Source organism: Chlorocebus sabaeus, chromosome 14 (genome assembly GCF_047675955.1).
Source record: "Chlorocebus sabaeus isolate Y175 chromosome 14, mChlSab1.0.hap1, whole genome shotgun sequence".
In the NCBI taxonomy this organism is placed as follows: Eukaryota; Metazoa; Chordata; class Mammalia; order Primates; family Cercopithecidae; genus Chlorocebus; species Chlorocebus sabaeus.
The window spans coordinates 65,295,940-65,314,897 of NC_132917.1; the positions used below are offsets into that span (position 1 = coordinate 65,295,940).

An 18,958-nucleotide genomic window follows, 5' to 3' on the forward strand; every position below is an offset into this window, starting at 1 on the left:
TTCCCTTTTCCTTGGGAAATTGGGTGTTTTCTGGTCCCTTAACATGATTACGGTAATAAGTGGGGAGTAGGAAGAAGGCTGGGATCACTCAGGATGGAGAGACACAATGGGCAGTTGCTGCCACACAAGTCTGGGACCCACACAGTAGGTCAGGGACTGAGGGATATAGATAGGACAAGACGGAGTGCAGCAGATCCTGGAGGTGGAGATGGGGAGACAGTTCCCCGAATACATCATTTGAGCAACTGGATTTAATCTTGCCTGAAGCCTGAGGATGATCTGGACTTTCAAGATGTAAAAGCCAATATATTGTTTTTTGCTTGAGCTAGGTTGAGTTGGGCTTTTGTCAGTTGAAGCCCCCAACATTCTAACCAACAAAGTAGAAAACCATACTTTGGATAGTGAAAAAGATTGAGAGGAACTAAGGAATGGAACATAAGGGGAATTTTAGAATGTGTGTTTGCAATTTAACACAGGGACATCTGGGGTCTTTGCCAGGGAGTTTCATAGAGACTCTGATTTACTAGAACAAACTTCTCCCAGGAAGTTAGTCAACACTTTATGGGTTGCACTGTCCTCTCTTTTCAGTCTCAGCATCCTACCATCGCTACCTTAATTCACGTGTTCACCTCCCTTCTCACTCCTAAAAACATACCTCATTTTTACTACTTTTATTTCCCATCCCTTCTATAAAGACCAAAGCTGGGGAAAGAAGCTTAATAATATAAGAGAATCAGAGCTTTTAGAATAGGAAGAAAATGGGCCAGGTGCGGTGGCTCACGCCTGTAATCCCAGCACTTTGGAGGCCAAGGCAGGTGGATCACAAGGTCAGGAGATAGAGACCATCCTGGCAAACACAGTGAAACCCCATCTCTACTAAAAAATACAAAAAATTAGCCAGGTGTGGTGGCGGGCACCTGTAGTCACAGCTCCTTGGGAGGCTGAGACAGGAGAATGGTGTGAACCCAGGAGGTGGAGCTTGCAGTGAGCAGAGATCCCACCACTGTACTCCAGCCTGGGCGACAGAGCGAGACTCTGTCTAAAAAAAAAAAAAAAAAAGAAGAAAATGAAGGATCATATATTGTGGAAACTCTGACTTCAGTAAATCAAACATCTTACCCAAGCTTTTTGGAATGGAGAAATATTAAGGAAGAAAACAAAATACAATATGATATGGTCCCTGTATCTGTTAGCTTTTGGTGTATAACAAACCACCACAAAATCTAGTGGCTTAAAATGATGAACATTTTACTGTTTCTCATGAGTCTCTGGTCTGGGCTGGCTCAGCTAGGGCTGGATGGTCTAGGATGGCCTTGCTGATGTATGTTGTGATTGGCAAGCTGATTGCTCTAGTAGGGCCTGAGGTGGGCCAGCTCATCTCTGCTCCACATGATCTGTTATCCTCCAACAGGCCAGTCTGAACTGCATCACATGGTAGTGGTGGCAGGGTTCCCAGATCAGCAAGAGAGAACAAACCCCAATGTGCATGTACTTCTTAAGCCTCTGCTTGCATCACATTTGTTATTATCCCATTAGCTAAAGAAGTCACACAGTTGGCTGGGCACGGTGGCTCAGGCCTGTAATCCCAGCATTTTGGGAGGCCGAGACTTGTGGATCACATGAGGTCAGGAGTTCAAGACCAGCCTGGCCAACATGGTGAAACCCTGTCTCTACTAAAAATATAAAAAATTAGCTGGGCGTGGTGGCAGGCACCTGTAATCCCAACTACTCGGGAGGCTGAGGCAGGAAAACCGCTGGAACCTGGGAGGCAAAGGTTGCAGTGAGCTGAGATCATGCCATTGCACTCCAGCCTGGGTGACAAGAATGAAACTCCATCTCAAAAAAAAAAAAAAAAAAAAAGAAAAGAAAAAAAGAAGTCACACAGTCAACCCAGAGTCAAGGAGTAGTGAAATAGATTCTCCCTGTTGATGAGAAGAATAGCAAAGTCATATCACAAAGGATATGCATACAAGATGAGAGGAATTTGTAGTCATCTTAATAATCTACTTCAACCTCTAACCCAAATTTTACAACGTAGAAAAGGATATTTGTTTTTTGTTTTTGTTTTTGGTGGTGTTTGTTTGTTTGTTTGTTTGTTTTTTTGAGATGGAATCTTGCTTTGTTATCTAGGCTGGATGGAGTGCAGTGGTGTGATCTCAGCTCACTGCAACCTCCACCTCCTGGGTTCACGCAATTCTCCTGCCTCAGCCTCCCGAGTAACTGGGATTACAGGCATGCACCACCATGCCCAGCTAATTTTATTTTTAGTAGAGATGAGGTTTCACTATGTTGGCCAGGCTGGTCTTGAACTCCTGATCTCAAGTGACCCACCTGCCTTGGCCTCCCAAAGTGCTGTAATTACAGGCATGAGCCACCATACCTGGCCTGTTGTGGCTTTTTTTTTTTTTTTTTTTTGAGACAGGGTCTTGCTGTGTCACCCAGGCTAGAGTGTGGTGGTGCGATCTGGCTCACTGCAACCTCAACCCAGGCTCAAGTGATCTTCCCATCTCAGTATCCCTAGTGACTGGGACTACAGGGGGTCACCATCATGCCTAGTTAATTTTTTAAATTTTTAGTACAGACGAAGTCTTGCTATGTTGTCCAGGCTGGTCTTGAACTCCTGAGATCAAACAATACTCCTGCCTTGGTCTCCCAGTGTTGGGATACAGGTGTAAGCCAACTTGCCCAGCCAGGATATTTGTCATAATAATATACATTTATCTCACATATGATATATTGTATTCTTACATATACAAATATAAAATATAAACATGATACATATATAAGTACATGTATCATGTATTTACAATAAGTATATTTTTATATACACTATTTCTATATAGGAGTACTGTTGATGAAATTCACTTTTCCCTTTACAGTCCCTGATTTGTCCAATAGAATTTAATGTGAGCCGCAAATCCAAGCCATATAAATATCCCTGAGTCAGTCTTTGGAAACCTAAAAGCAAGTCTTCATTTTCTCCTTTGTGAATGAGTTACAACAATCATAAGCAATACTGCCTCCCACCAGCATAATTAGCAGTGGGTGCCAAAGGTGTATCCAGCATTATTCCAACAAAGTCACCTTGATTATAAAATTTGGACTCTTGAGTTCCCGAGTTATGGTTTGGTGTTACTCTATCTGTGTGATCATAATTGAGTTACTAAAAGCAGTAACTAAAACTGCTTAATGTTTAGTAGATTTGTGCATGCTATAAAATTATTCTCAATTAATTTAATGAATCAAGAAAGAGTCCTTACAAACTTCTTATACTTGCCCTTCTCTGTCAGCTTGAAAATCCTATTTCTGTTATGCTTACATCTTAAAATAGGTATGTTCCTGAAGAGATCTGGGCAATTAAAATGTTGGTAAACCAAAGCACATTTTAAAAACACTAGGGAAGCTTAACTATTTAGGGTTACTTTAGATTGGATAATTTGGAAAAGCAAATAATCATTCCTGAATTTGTTCATAGAACTCATATCTTATGTATAGTTTTGGGATTAGTTAAAGCAAGGCTCACCTGTGTGCCTTTTTGATGATGACAGAGGTGGTACTTACAGTGATGATGGTAGTGGTGGTGATGATGGTGTTGAGAGATAGCAGTGGAGATGGTGATGGGAAGGGTGAGGATGGTGATGGTGGTAAAGGTGATGTTGGTGGAGATAGTGAGGATGATTTTGGAAATGATGGTGGTGGAAGGATCTGAGATAGACACTTTTAGTTTGCTGCAGTGGTTTCCCTGTGGTCCGTCTACCAGATTTCAGGCTATACAGATAGCGAGGGCAAATGCATTAGAAAAAGGAATAGAAGGCCGGGCAAGGTGGCTCAAGTCTGTAATCCCAGCACTTTGGGAGGCCAAGGTGGGTGGATCACGAGGTCAGGAGATCAAGACCATCCTGGCCAACATGGTGAAACCCTGTCTCTACTAAAATACAAAAAAAAAAAAAAAAAAAAAAAATTAACCGGGTGTGGTGGTGCATGCCTGTAGTCCCAGCTACTCGGGAGGCTGAAGCAGGGGAATCGCTTGAAGCCGGGAGGGAGAGGTTGCAGTGAGCCAAGATCACACCATTACACTCCAGCGTGGAAACTCAGTGAGACTCTGTTAAGAAGAAGAAAAAAAAAAGAATAGAAAAACAGCAAGTCGCAGAAAAGAAGAAAAACAGGTAAAGTATATGATGACATGCCCACTAGGCCAGAGTTCCCCAGAATGCCAGGAGAGGCAACCAAGTACTCTTCCTTCAGGCCTCATTTGGATATCACTTCCTCCAGGAAGGCTTCTCTCATCTCACCTCAACTCTCTAGTTACAAGGCATGTACACCCTCTCCTCTGTCCCAGTCCTCTCCATACCTTTTGGTAATTGCTCTTCTACATTTCCTTCCTACTAGATTGTAAGCTTACTGAGGGCAGGGAACACATCTTATTCTCTCTTATTCAATCTTGAGCCACTATGGCACATAGTGCATGCCCTGTGATGCTTACTGAGTAAGTGAATGACAAGCCAGCACAACTTGCCTTCTTCTTTCCCTGTAAAAGTGTATTTTGCTCCAAGGCATCAGAGAAAGTATCCTGAATGACTTCTCGAGTGTTCTTGCCCAAGGCCTTGGGCTTGCTCCTGTCAGATAACAGGCTGGGAAGGTGCTCCAGCTGATTTTATAGCATAAAACCATGGAGTACAGGACTAGAGTTCTAAAGGACATTAAGGAACTACCTGTTTTAAGATGAGGAAACTGGGGCCCAGATAAGAAAAGTAACTCAATTATGATCACACAGATAGAGTAACACCAAACCATAACTCGGGAACTCAAGAGTCCAAATTTTATAATCAAGGTGACTTTGTTGGAATAATGCTGGATACACCTTTGGCACCCACTGCTAATTATGCTGGTGGGAGGCAGTATTGCTTATGATTGTTGTAACTCATTCACAAAGGAGAAAATGAAGACTTGCTTTTAGGTTTCCAAAGACTGACTCAGGGATATTTATATGGCTTGGATTTGTGGCTCACATTAAATTCTATTGGACACTGCTGGTCTAGGGCAATAATGATGATAATGGTAATCCCCTTCTCTGGGCCAGTTCTTGATTTTCTTCTTTTAACTGAGCGTGTTTCTTCTTTTAACTGAGCGTAGTTTTTTCCCTGTGCGTTTCCTTACACTGAACTGTCAGTATGGCGAATAAAATGTAGGAAAATGTCTGCTAGGAACAGACATTTTGGGAAAGATTTGAATCCCTGAGAAAAAGAGAGATGAGTGAGCAGAAATGCCACCACCCACCCCTTCCTGCCTTTAGAAGTTCTTGTGTGAAACAGTGATGCCAGGAGCTACCGGGAGGGGAAAGCCATGGAAGTCAAAGGAAAACTGACCTAGAATCCTGAAATTGTCAAGATAAGTGATATAACCAGTCTTGGAAACCACCTATATCTGGACTTCACATTATGTGAAGTAGTAAGCATTTATTATTTAAGCCACCTTTATTCTGTGTCTTGTTACTTTCAGCCAAACTAAGTGATTCACACAGCATGGCTTCATTGTGTGCATTCCTTGCTCTGCAGGGTTGTAAGTAAATCTCAGTCTTCCAGCAGTGGGTGCCTGGGCTTGGTTTGCCACCTTGCAGAAGAGGACTAAGCAGCAGTTTTTAGACATATCTCTTTGAGATGTCATCTGCTGATATTTGTAGGCTGAGAAATTTTTGGTGCTTTTGTGTAACAACTTAACATTGGGCAATCTACAAAAATGTAAAAACCTATAGCCTATGTATGCTTACAAGCATGTGTTATATGCTTGTAACATATTGTTGCTTTACAAAACTCAGTGGTTTTGTTCCATTGTTATTTGTGATTATAAAATAACATAAGCCTTAATTAAAAAAAAAATAATAAAAGCCAAGTGCAGTGACACACATCTGTAGTCCCAGCCACTCAGGAAGCTGAGGTAGGAAGATTGCTTGAGCTCAGGAGTTCGAGACTAGCTGGGCAACATAGCAAGACCCTGTCTCAATTTTAAAAATAGAAAAGTAAAAAGAAATGTAAGCCTTGTTCACTGTATAAACAGTTAAAAGTGTAAAAAAGTATCGAGAAAAGAATAATATCCCAGTAATCTCACCACTCAGATATAACCCTTGCTAATGGTTCTGACTTTCCTTTCCTCTCCTCCCTGCTCCCCCCTCCCCCTCCTTTATTTCTTTTTTCTTTCCTGACGGAATCTTGCTCTGTCACCCAGGCTAGAGTGCAGTGACGCGATCTCAGCTCACTGCAAGCTCTGCCTCCCAGGTTCACAACATTCTCCTGCCTCAGCCTCCCGAGTAGCTGGGACTACAGGCGCCCGCGACCTCGCCCGGCTAATTTTTTATTTTTAGTAGAGACGGGGTTTCACCGTGTTAGCCAGGATGGTCTTGATCTCCTGACCTCGTGATCCGCCCGCCTCGCCCTCCCAAAGTGCTGGGATTACAGGCGTGAGCCACCGTGCCCGGCCTCTTTTTTTTTTTAAAGAAGTTTCGCTCTGTCGCCAGGCTGGAGGTAGTGGCATGATCTCGGCTCACTGCAACCTCCTCCTCCGGGATTCAAGCCTAAGCCTCCCGAGTAGCTGAGACTACAGGCGCATGCCACCAGGCCCAGCTGATTTTTGTATTTTAGTAGAGACAGGGTTTCATCATGTTGGCCAGGATAGTCTCGATCTCTTGACCTCGTGATCTGCCCACCTCGGCCTCCCAAAGTGCTGGGATTAGAGGCGTGAGCCACCGTGCCCCACCGGGTTTTTCTTTTTTGAGATAGGGTCTCGGTCTCTCTCCCAGGTTGGAGTGCCATGGCACGATCTTGGCTTACTGCAGCCTCTGCCTCCTGGGATCAAGCTATCCTCTTGCCTCAGCCTTTCAAGTAGCTGGGACTACAGTTGTGTGCCACCATGCCCGGCTAATTTTTGTATTTTTTGAAGAAATGAGTTTTTGCCATGTTGCCCAGGCTGATATTTAACTCCTGGGCTCAAGTGCTCTACCCGCCTTGAACTCCCAAAGTGCTGAGATTACAGGTTTGAGCCACCGTGCCTGGCCATGTTTTTACATTAAAAAAAAAAAAAAAAAAATTGGGGGGCTGGGCTCACGCCTGTAATCCTAGCAGTTTGGGAGGCTGAGGCAGGTGGATCACCTGAGGTCAGGAGTTCAAGACCAGCCAGACCAACATGGTGAAACCCCATCTCTACTAAAAATACAAAATTTTCCAGGCATGGTGGTGCATACCTGTAATCCCAGCTACTTGGGAGGCTGAGGCACGAGAATTGCTTGAACCCAGGAGGCGGAGGTTGCAGTGAGCCGAAATCACACCCTTGCACTCCAGCCTGGGCAACAAGAGTGAAACTCCATCTCCAAGAAAGAAAAAAAATTAATTTTTAATTTTTGTGGGTATATAGTAGGTGCATATATTTATGGTATACATGAGATATTTTGATACAGACATGCAATGCATAATAATCGCATGGAAGGTGGGATATCCATCCCCTCAAACATGTATCTTTTTTATTATAAACAATCCAATTATACTCTTTTAAGTTTTTTTAAAATGTACAATTAAATTATTATTGACTATAGTCACCCTGTTGTGTTATCAAATAATAGGTCTTATTCATTCTTTCTAACTAATTTTTTTACTCATTAACTATCTCCATCTCACCCCCGCCACCCCCGACGATCCTTCCCAGCCTCTGGTAACCATCCTTCTGCTCTCTGTCTCCATGAGTTCAATTGTTCTGATTTTTGGGATCCTACACATAAGTGAAGACATGCGATGTTTGTCTTTTTGTGCCTGGCTTATTTCACTTAACGATTTTCAGTTCCATCCATGTCGTTGCAAGTAACAGGAGCTCATTTTCTTCTATGGCTGAGTAGCACTCCATTGTGTATATGTACTATATTTTCTTTTTCTTTTTTCTGTGTGTGTGTGTGTGTTTTGTTTTTGTTTTTTTTTGAGACAGAGTCTGCAATGGTGCGATCTCAGCTCACTGCAACCTCCGCTTCCCAGGTTCAGGTGATTCTCCTGCCTCAGCCTCCTGAGTAGCTGGGATTATAGGTATGCACCACCATGCCTGGCTACTTTTCGTATTTTTGGTAGAGACAGGTTTCACCATGTTGGCCAGGCTGGTCTCGAACTCCTGACCTCATGATCTGCCTGCCTTGGCCTCCCAAAGTGCTGAGATTACAGGTGTGAGCCACTATGCCTGGCCTTGTACCATATTTTCTTTATCTATTCATCTGTTAATGGACATGTAGGTTGCTTCCAAATCTTGACTATTGTGAACAGTGCTGCAACAAATATAGGAGTGCAGATAGCGCTTTAATATACTGATTTCCTTTCTTTTGGGTACACATCTAGCAGTGGTATTGCCGGGTCATTTGGTAATTGTATTTTTAGTTTCTTGAGGAACCTCCAAACTGTCCCCATAGTGGCTGTACTAATCTACATTCTCATCAACAGTGTACAGGGGTTCCCTTTTCTTCACACACTCGCCAACATTTGTTATTGCCTGTCTTTTGGTTACAAGCTGTTTTAACTGGGAATAAGATGATATCTCATTGTAGTTTTGATTTGCGTTTCTCTGATGATCAGTGATGTGATGTTGAGCACCTTTTCTTTTCTTTTCTTTTCTTTTCTTTTTGAGACAGAGTTTTGCTCTTTTTGCCCAGGCTGGAGTACGGTGGCATGATCTTGCTTACTGCAACCTCCACCTCCCAGGGTCAAGTGATTCTCCTGCCTCAGCCTCCTGAGTAGCTGGGATTACAAGTACACACCACCACACCCGGCTAATTTTTGTATTTTAGTGGAGGCGGGGTTTCACCATGTTGGCCAGACTGATCCACCTCAGGTGATCTACCCGCCTCAGCCTCCCAAAGTGCTGGGATTAGAGGTGTGAGCCACTGCGCTCAGCTGAGCACCTTTTCATATGCCTGTTTGCCATTTGTATCTCTTCTTCTGAGAAATGTTTATTCAAATCTTTTGCCCATTTTTAAATTGTATTATTAGATTTTTTTCCTATAGCATTGTTTGAGTTCCTTATATATTCTGGTTATAAATCCCATCTCTGATGGGTAGTTTGCAAGTATTTTCTTCTATTCTCTGGGTTGTCTCTTCACTTTGTTGATTGCTTTCTTTGTTGTGTGGAAGCTTTTAAACTTGATGTGATCCCATTTGTCCATTTTTGCTTTGGTTGCCTGTGCTTGAAGGGTATTACTCAAGAAATGTTTGCCCAGACCAATGTCCTGGAGAGTTCCCCTAATGTTTTCTTGTAGACATTTCATAGTTTGAGGTCTTAGATTTAAGTCTTTAATCCATTTTGATATGATTATTCTATATAGCGAGAGATAGGGATCTAGTTTTATTTTTCTGCATATGGATATCCAGTTTTCCCAGCACCATTTATTGAAGAGACTGTCTTTTCCCCAGTGGATGTTCTTGGCACCTTTGTTAAAAATGAGTTCACAGTAGGTATGTGGATTTGTTTCTGGGTTCTCTATTCTGTTCCATATGTCTATGTATCTGTTTTTATGCCAGTACCATGCTGTTTTGGTTACTATAGTTCTGTAGTGTAATTTGAAGTCAGTAATGTGATTCCTCCAGTTATGTTCTGTTTGCTTGGGATAGCTTTGGCTATGCTGGGTCTTTTGTGGTTCCATATAAGTTTTAGGATTTTTTTTTCTATTTCTGTGAAGAATGCCATTGGTATTTTGATAGGAATTGCATTGAATCTGCAGATTGCTTTGCACAGTATGGACATTTTAACAGTATTGATTCTTTCAATCCATGGACATAGAATATGTTTCCTTTTTTGTGTGTCCTCTTCAATTCCTTTTATCAGTGTTTTGTTGTTTTCATTATAGATATCTTTCACTTCTTTGGTTAATTCCTAGGTATTTAATTTTACGTGTGGCTATTGTAAATGGGATTACTTTTTAAAATTTCTTTTTAAGATTGCTCACTGTTGGCATGTAGAAATGCTACTGATTTCTGTGTGTTGAGTTTTTCTTTTTCTTTTTCTTTTTTTTTTTTTTTTTTGAGACAGGGTCTGGCTCTGTTGCCCAGGCTAGAGTGCAGTAGTGTGATCTTGACTCACTGGAACCTCTGCTTCCTGGGCTCAAGGCATACTGCCACCTCGGCCTCCCTAGTAGCTGGGAACACAGGTGTGTGCCACCATGCCTGGCTAATTTTTTGCACTTTTTGTAGCGATGTTGTTTTGTCATGTTGCTCAGACTGGTCTTGAATTCCTGAGCTCAAGTGATCCACCCAGCTCAGCCTCGCAAAGTGCTGGGATTACAGGCATGAGCCACTACTTCTGGCTGTGTGTACATTTGGTATCCTGCAACTTTACTAAATTTGTTGATCAGTTCTTGTTTCTTTTTTTTTCTTCTTCTTCTTTTTTTTGAGACGGAGTCTTGCTCTGTTGCCATGCTGGAGTGCAGTGGTGCAATCTTGGCTGACTGCAACCTCCACCTCCTAGGTTCAAGTGATTCTCCTGCCTCAGCCTCCCGAGTAGCTGGGACTACAGGCACACACCACCACGCCCAGCTAATTTTTGTATTTTTAGTAGAGACGAGGTTTTACCATGTTGGCCAGGATGGTCTCGACCTCTTGACCTAGTGATCCACCTGCCTCGGCCTCCCAAAGTGCTGGGATTACAGGCGTGAGCCATCGTGCCCAGTTATTAGTTCTAATAGATATTTTTGTGTGTGTGCAGTTGTTAGATTTTTCCAAATATGAGATCATATCATCTGCAAACAAGGATAATTTCAGTTCTTCCTTTCAAATTTGGATGCCTTTTATTTCGTTCTCGTGTCTGATTGCCCTAGCTAGAACTTCCAGTACTAAGTTGAATAGTCGTGGTAAAAATGTGCATTTTTGTTGTGTTCCAGATCATGGAGAAAAGGCTTTTAGTTATTCCCCATTCAGTATGATACTAGCTTTGGGTCCCTGCTAATGTTTTAAGTGTGTATCTTTATAGTCTTTTTCTGTATAGAAAGTATAATTTTAATAAAAATAAGATCATGCTGAACATACTCCTATGTAGCCCCTGAAAAGAAAAACAACTCAGTGGTAATATGCAGAGGTCCTGAATGTCTTGGCAGCTATGACTTGACACCTTTCTCTTTAGTCTTATTGCCACACATGTATAGAGCTTTTCACAGACACGAAAATAGTTTTAAATACATTATTTTGTTATTTTGTGCCCCCACCATAACCCATCTACACTTCTACAAATAGTGAACTTACTTGCTTAACTGGTTTTCTTTACCAACTAAATCATGAATTTCTGAAGGGGGTGGGGAAAGCAACTATCAAATAACCTAAGTTTTATACCCACATAATTATATCTGTCAGAATGCCAAGTGCATATAAAGTACTCAGTACATATTTATAGAATGAACAAAAATATGCTTGTATAGTTTTGTTTTGTCATGACTGTAATTGTTCTGTTGGTAAATTTACACTACTGTCTCCATTGCAATTCTCATTTCAAGCTAGTTAAGATCACACAATGATTAAAATCACAAAAGAAAGAAAGAAACATTATCACTATCAGCATCATCATATGCCTCACCATTATAAACCCTTTAATGGTTCTGGACTTTAAGGTTCTGCCTATAGGTTCTGCCTGCTAGTTCTAGACGTGAATTTTAAGCATTGAAGTTTTACCCAAATCGGAACAGCTCAAAGATAAGAGGAAACTTCGTCAGATATTCCAATATTTCAATAAGCCTGATATTTTTTGGTGAGCTGATTTAAAAAATTCAGGTGGCAGGCCAAATGTGTTCATTTTTATCTTGATACTTGCCATCATATAATCTCCACTTTCCTATCTCTTCTTCCTCATTTCCATTTCCTCCTAAACCCATTGCAGACCAGCGCCTGTCCTCACCACTTCACACAAGCTGCTCTTTGATCGGGTCACTTCATCTGATTGCCAAATCTGCCAGTCTTTCTTCAGTCCTTGGCTTGTCACTTAACAGGGCTGACCACTTCTATATCTTGAAACTCTTTGATCAATGACTTCCATAACCCCAACTTCTGGTTCCTCTTTACCTCTCCATTCATTGATTTATTCAGCAAAAAATTTAACTGAGTACTGGTGTTAGATGTTACAGTAAAGGTATGCAATCATATTAATAAAGCTGGTATTAATTGAGTGTCTTACCAAGTGCTAGGCAATGATTCAAAAATTTAAACACTGTATATGTTTACATGTGTGAACTACTTTAATCTCACTAGAACAAGGGACAGCAAACCTTTTCTTTGAGGGCCAGATAGTAAATATTTTCAGCTGTACAGGCCATATGGTCTGTGTTGCAACCACTGAACCCAACCTTTGTAGCATGAACGTGACCATAGATAATACATAAACTAAAGGGTGTGGCCATGTACCAATAAAACTTTATAAAACAAGTGACTAAGTTTGGTCAGGAGCTGTAGATTGCCAACTCCTGCACTGGAATCTATCTAAGTTCCACCAGGGCAGGAATTTTGGTCGGTTTCAATATAGAAAAATAAATGCTCAGTTAATATTTAATGAATGAAGGCTCTCTTTCTAACATAGGAACTATTTGAATCCCCGTTTTATAAATAAGGCAACCAAAGCACATGGTTAAGTAGCATGGCCAATGTGACCAACTGAATTGGCAAATCCAGGATCAAGACCCACATCGTTTGACATTAGAACTTGTATTCTTAATCACCGTACTGTACAGTGGTGACACAGAGAAGCTTGTCAGCTGTTCTCTTGGAAGTGGGAGTGGGAGCCAGGAGAGGTAATTTTAACTGGATCTTGGAGAATGAAGAATTCACCAGGAAGAAAAGTGAGGAGAGGGAGAGGCTTTGCATTCTAGCATGTGGAAACTGCAGGTATAAGAAATAGATGTCTGATACAACATGGTATTATGAGCAAACTGGCAATAAAGGAAAAACATTGCTTAGGGAATGCACTCAATTTTCAGCGATTCACATGTCTAGACACAGGGTTTGAGGTGGAGAGTGGCAGAGATGGGCTAAAGAAATATGCCGGGGGCCTTGTGTGACATGTGGATGAATTTGGATTTTAACTTGGTGGCAGATGGGCTACTGAAATGTTTTGAGCATGGGAAAGAATGACCATATTTGCATTTTAGGTCAATTTTTAAAATTACATTTTATTTTAAAATTAGATGATACATGCATATTGTACAGCCTTCAAAAGCTGAAAAGGTCTTCTTCCTGCTTGTTTCCACTACCCAGTTCCGTCTTCCAAAGGTGCCCACTGTTTCCAGTTAGAAAGATGACTTTCGGCCAGGTGCAGTGGCTCACACCTGTAATCCCAGCACTTTGGGAGCCCAAGGCGGGTGATCACCTGAGGTCGGGAGTTCGAGACCAGCCTGATTAACATGGAGAAGCCCTGTCTCTACTAAAAACACAAAACATTAGCTGGACGTGATGGCACATGCCTGTAATCCCAGCTACTCGGGAGGCTGAGGCAGGAGAATCTCTTGAACCCGGGAGGCGGAGGTTGCAGTGACCCAAGATCATGCCACTGCACTCCAGCCTGGGCGACAGAGGAAGGCTCCATCTCTAGGGGGAAAAAAAAAAAAAAGAAAGAAAGAAAGATAACTTTCACTATAGTGTGAAGAATGGATCAGTCCTGGGGCCATACCAATCTCTTGACAGAAGGTCACAGCTCTCAGATGTCTCCGACTTCCAGTAATACCTCCCTCTTCACCACTTCCGGCCTTGAGATGGTATTTCAGTCACTAGCCTAGAGGGCTGTGCTATCCCTATGGTTCCCCTCCCCATGCATTCTCACCTTCTAAATGGGGGTAATATTGCCTCTAAAGGGGTGAAAATTAGTTTGGGGGAGCAAAACAATCTTAGATATGAAAATGGTTTGTTGGCCTCCAAAGCTCAACCCCACTCACCAAAATTTTGTTAAGGGAAATTTAAATGTTTCTCTTTAGGATGAAATGAGACAATGACAAAATGTTGAGCAACACTGCCCTATACCTTTGTAAATAGTTCCTTGACTAGATCCTTTTCAAATGACTCTGGCTGAATGTGCACCTGTTTCCGCCCAGGTACCTAACTGATCCAGGAGATAATGGGATTCAGAGGCTTGGATGGAGGATGGTGATCCATGTGATCATAGAGAAAAGGCGGTGTAACATCTTGGGAATAAGTGTGGACTGCTGGGATTAGATCCTGGCTCTGCCATTTACTACTGGCTGTGTGACTTTAACCCCTCGTTGCCTCTGCAAAGTGGGGGATAACAATGGTACCTGTCTCCTGGTTTTGCTCAGGATAGTACTCAGTGTATGTTAGCTACTGCTCAAAGACTCAGATGGTAGAGCATCAAAGGAGGAGGGAGTTTTGCAGGAGGTTGGAAGAGCTAAAGGTTTAGAAGTAGGATTGAGGAATGTGGAGAATGCCAATACCACTTTCCATGCCCATGGGTTGTGGGGCATGGGAAAATGAGTAGCATCCTTTCCAGAATTCAGCAAGGGAATCATGTTCCTTAGGGATTACAGTCAGTTTTCAGTTAAGGCAAGGAATGAGCCAGAGGTTAAAAGTGGAAAGAAGTTTCTATACAATTGAATGAAGGCAGGGCACAGAGGAAAGATCTGGGAAGGAAGAAGGTAGAAGGTGGAGAGGAAGCCCAGAGCAGGATAACAGATTGGAGATTAGGGTAAGGGAGAAGAGACCTCCGGAGGCAGGAGCACTGCACAAGATGGCTGAGGCTGAGCAGAGCAGGAGGTGGTGAACTATGACCGGATTTAGCCAGCTGCTTATTTTTGTATAACTCACAAACTAAGAATAATGTTTACATTTTAAATGGGTTTTTGAAAATGAATTTGAGAATATTTCATGATACATGAAAATGATATGAAGTTCAATGTCAGTGTCCATAAATTGAGCTTTTTTGGATCATAGCCATGCCCTCTCATTTACACATTGTCAATGGCTGCATTCCCTCTACAACAGCAGAAATGAGTAGTTGCAACAGAGATTGTGTGGCCCACACAGTGGAAACTGTTGGCCCTATTGGGCCCTTTTTAGAAGTTTGTTGGCCGGGCACAGTGGCTCATGCCACTTGTAAGTCCAGCACTTTGGGAGGCTGGGATGGGCAGATTGCTTGAACTCGGGAGTTTGGGACCAACCTGGGTAACATGGCAAAATCCCATTTCTAAAAAAAAAAAAAGAAAAACAATTAGCCAGGCATGTCAGTGTGCACCTGTAGTCCTAGCTACTCAGGAGGCTGAGGTGAGAGGATCGCTTGAGTCCAGGCGGTAGAGGTTGTAGTGAGCCTTGTGTTCGTACCATTACATTCCGCCTTGTCTCAAAAAAAAAAAAAAAAAAAAAGAAATTTTGCTGGCCCCTGTTCTAGCACATCATTCATAGTCTGCAATACGAATGGCACCTCCAGGAGTTGTGCGACACAGATGACCTGGCTCTAGGAGCATTCAGTTTGGATAGTGATAAGGGATTACAGTGAGGAGAAGAATGGATGGAATTAAATGGCCTCAAGGCTCTTTTTGGAATGTTTGCACAAAGTTGTTTTGTTAGAACAAAGCAAGGCTGTCAGCCTGGATTCAAGCCACCACCTCTTGGCTGATGAGGAGCTAGGTGTGGTAGACACTTCCGGTTGCCCACACAATTTTTGTTTCTCCTTTTGTTCCTTATTAACAGAAGGATGATTTTATCAAGATAGCAATGTACCCTGTTAAAAATAATAATCTCAATAAGAAAAGTCCCCCAAAGAGGCCGGGCGCGGTGGCTCAAGCCTGTAATCCCAGCACTTTGGGAGGCCGAGACGGGCGGATCACGAGGTCAGGAGATCAAGACCATCCTGGCTAACCCGGTGAAACCCCGTCTCTACTAAAAAAATACAAAAATCTAGCCGGGCGAGGTGGCGGGCGCCTGTAGTCCCAGCTACTCGGGAGTCTCGAGGCAGGAGAATGGCGTGAACCCGGGAGGCGGAGCTTGCAGTGAGCTGAGATCCGGCCACTGCACTCCAGCCTGGGCGGCAGAGCAAGACTCCGCCTCAAAAAAAAAAAAAAAAAAAAAGAAAAGTCCCCAAAGAATGATGGGGACATGTCAGTAGGACACAGAGCCAGCTTAAAGGGGTTCCTAATGGTTAATCTGGGACAATTCCATGTTAAAATAAATTATGATAGTAATGGGTTGTCACCCATCAAATAGAATAAAAATCTTTGAGTCCATACGGAAATAAATGAGTAAGTGGAGAAAGGAAAGCTTTCCGTATGGTACAAGGCAAACTAATACATATAGAAGGAAAGACAGAATTAGAAAATTACCATCTTATTGTTTCAGGCAAGACTTATCAATGGATGCTAAAACTAGTGGGTGAAGGTTTGATGAGAAACATGATATTTATATCATCTCAAAGCCTCTCCTCACAGATTCTTGTTAATTTCAAAGGGTAAAATAGGAACTTTATAGTAGAGAAATCTGACAGATACGACCTTACCACCTTAACCAAGTGATCAAAGCTAATATCATTAGTAATAGAACAAGTCAAAATAGGGTACCTTCTGCTATGATGCGTCGAGAAGGATGCAGCATCACTTCTGTGGTATTCTAGCCAAAAATACCTAACCTGAATCACGAGGAACTGTCACACAAACCCAAATAAGGGATGTTCTGCAAAGTAACTGGCCTTTGGTTTTCAAAAATACCAACAACATGAAAGGCAAAAACATATTGAGGAACTGTTTCATATTAAAGTAGACTAAAGCAACATGACAACGAAATGCAATGTTTGCTCCTGGATTGGTTCCTGGACCAGAAAAAAAGCTTTTTCTTTGCTACAAAGGACATTAGTGGGACAATTGGCAAAAGCTGTAGATTAAATCATAGCATTGTATCCATGTTAATATTCTGATTTGGATCATTGTACTGTGGTTATGTAAGAGAAAGTCTTTATTTTTAGGAAACACATACCAAACTAGAAGTAAATGAGCATCATGCATGCATGAGAGAGAGAGAAAAAAAATGATAAAGTAATTGTGGTAAATGTTAGTATTGGGAAATTTTGGATGAAAAAATACAGGAATTCTTTGTACTACTTTTGCAAATTTTGTCCGTTTGAAATCATTCCAAAGCAAAAAGTTTTAAAAATACTCATTTTCCCCAGGTACTCGTGCAGGGAGATATTCATATTCCCAATCCTGTCCAATGGGTTGTAGTTTTTAGTCTAATGAATCGGGCTTATCAGAAAATCATTGTTTTTCCTCATAAAATGGGAGAGACTTGGCAAATGCCTTTTGCCCTTTGTCCTTCCCCTTCCTGCTTGGAATAAGAGCTTGATACCTGGATGTGGAGCAATCATCTATGATTATGAGGACAGAAGGAGCTGGAAGTAGCACGGGTCTTGATGGCTTCTTTGGGCATCAGCCTTGGACTGCCTGCCTCTGGATAAGAAGTCTGTTAGTCCACTGTAGTCAGGTTTCTGTTATATATAGTCAAATCCAACTCCAACTGAGCTAGACTGTCTAAGGCTCCCAATGGTATTTACAGTTTTGAGTTTGTGTGGCTTGACTCCTCAATCTCCTTCACAGGCAGCTGCTTCTGGCTGCCCCTCACATGTGGGTGTTCTGCAAGTTTGGGTCCTCGGCCTTCTCCCTCTGTGGTCTACATGGGCTGCCTCATCCACTCCCACTTACATTTAGACTCTGATGATTCAAAATTACCATCTTCACTTAGGATTTTCTCCTGATTTGCAGACTAGGTATTCAGCTACCTAGTGGATGTCTATGCCTATGGTCCATATTCACTTCAACAGTTACAAAGCTCAATTGCCTTTTCAGCTACACACACACACAATCACGCACACATCCAGCCCACAATGTAACCATTTTCCCAAGCCAGAAAGGCAGGAGTCATCATCCTCTCTTCTTCCTACTTTCTTACCCCCTACATGCAATTAGTCATCCAGATCTTGATGACTCTACCTCCTGAGTAGTTTCCAGATCCATCTCCTCTTCTCCATTCCCATCAGGTAGATCTGTCACTGGTATTCTTTACTAACGTTTTAAACAGTCTCCCTGTCTCTGACCTTTGTTCCCCTAACAAACTGCCATACATTATTTTCTAACATGTGAATATGATCACCATACTCGCCTATGTAAAAATTTCCTACCACTTCAACTGCTAATGGTAATTCCTGCCCCCCCTCGCCCCCCGCCGCCACTCCAGTTCCTACTATGGCGTAACAATGCTCGTAGGATAACCTCTTGGCTGCCCTTCTGTGCCATTTCTCAATGAAGGAAGGACTGTTGACTGCCCCTGGCTGGTTTATTGTATTCTCAGGAGGCAAATTCTCCCAAGTCTCCATAAATCAGTGATCTTCCTTTGGCCCCAACTGTCTCTTACCCACAGCAAGCTGTACCTCACTTTATTCCGTGCCAAAAGACCTGCAGTGTTCTTTTACTTGTCACGAAAATAAATTTTATACATTGATGAAAATGAAGTGTTCAGGCCACTGTGTGTGGTCAGTGAGGGTTGAACACTGCCTGAATCCAACAGACACGATTCATACTACACTTGATCTTAACCAAAAGGCGAGAAGCGATAACAAACACCATTCATATGATGAAATTTTAATCAGTTTGTGGTAGCCCAGGTAGGCAAGCTCCAGGAATGTTTATAATGCGACCTGGCCCCACATTATTGGTCTCCTGTCTTGGCTGCTTTTGAGTTAAGCAATCCTGGGCTCCCGGGACTGATTCCCCCACTTCCTGAGGCAAGCTGCCGGGGTTAGGGTGGAATGTGTGATTAATAATCTTTAGCCACAGAGCAGGAAACAAGGGTACCCAGCTTTGGAGGCACCAGCCATTCACCTTTTCCCTTAATAACCTTCCCCATCCTGTTCTAGCAATATACTTTTTTCTTTTCTTTTTTTTTTTGAGACGGAGTCTTGCTCTGTCACCCAGGCTGGA

At 42.3% G+C, this 18,958-nt stretch overlaps 1 long non-coding RNA gene across 1 annotated transcript; it reads right to left on the minus strand.

The window, feature by feature from the left end:
* Positions 1-1,174: 1,174 nt before the first annotated feature.
* On the minus strand, positions 1,175-18,182 carry LOC140713432 (uncharacterized). Its single transcript, XR_012095510.1, has 4 exons — positions 17,972-18,182; positions 17,331-17,431; positions 3,524-4,102; positions 1,175-1,422 (listed from the first exon to the last, which is right to left on the minus strand). It is a non-coding gene; the product is annotated as an uncharacterized lncRNA (long non-coding RNA).
* Positions 18,183-18,958: the final 776 nt, after the last annotated feature.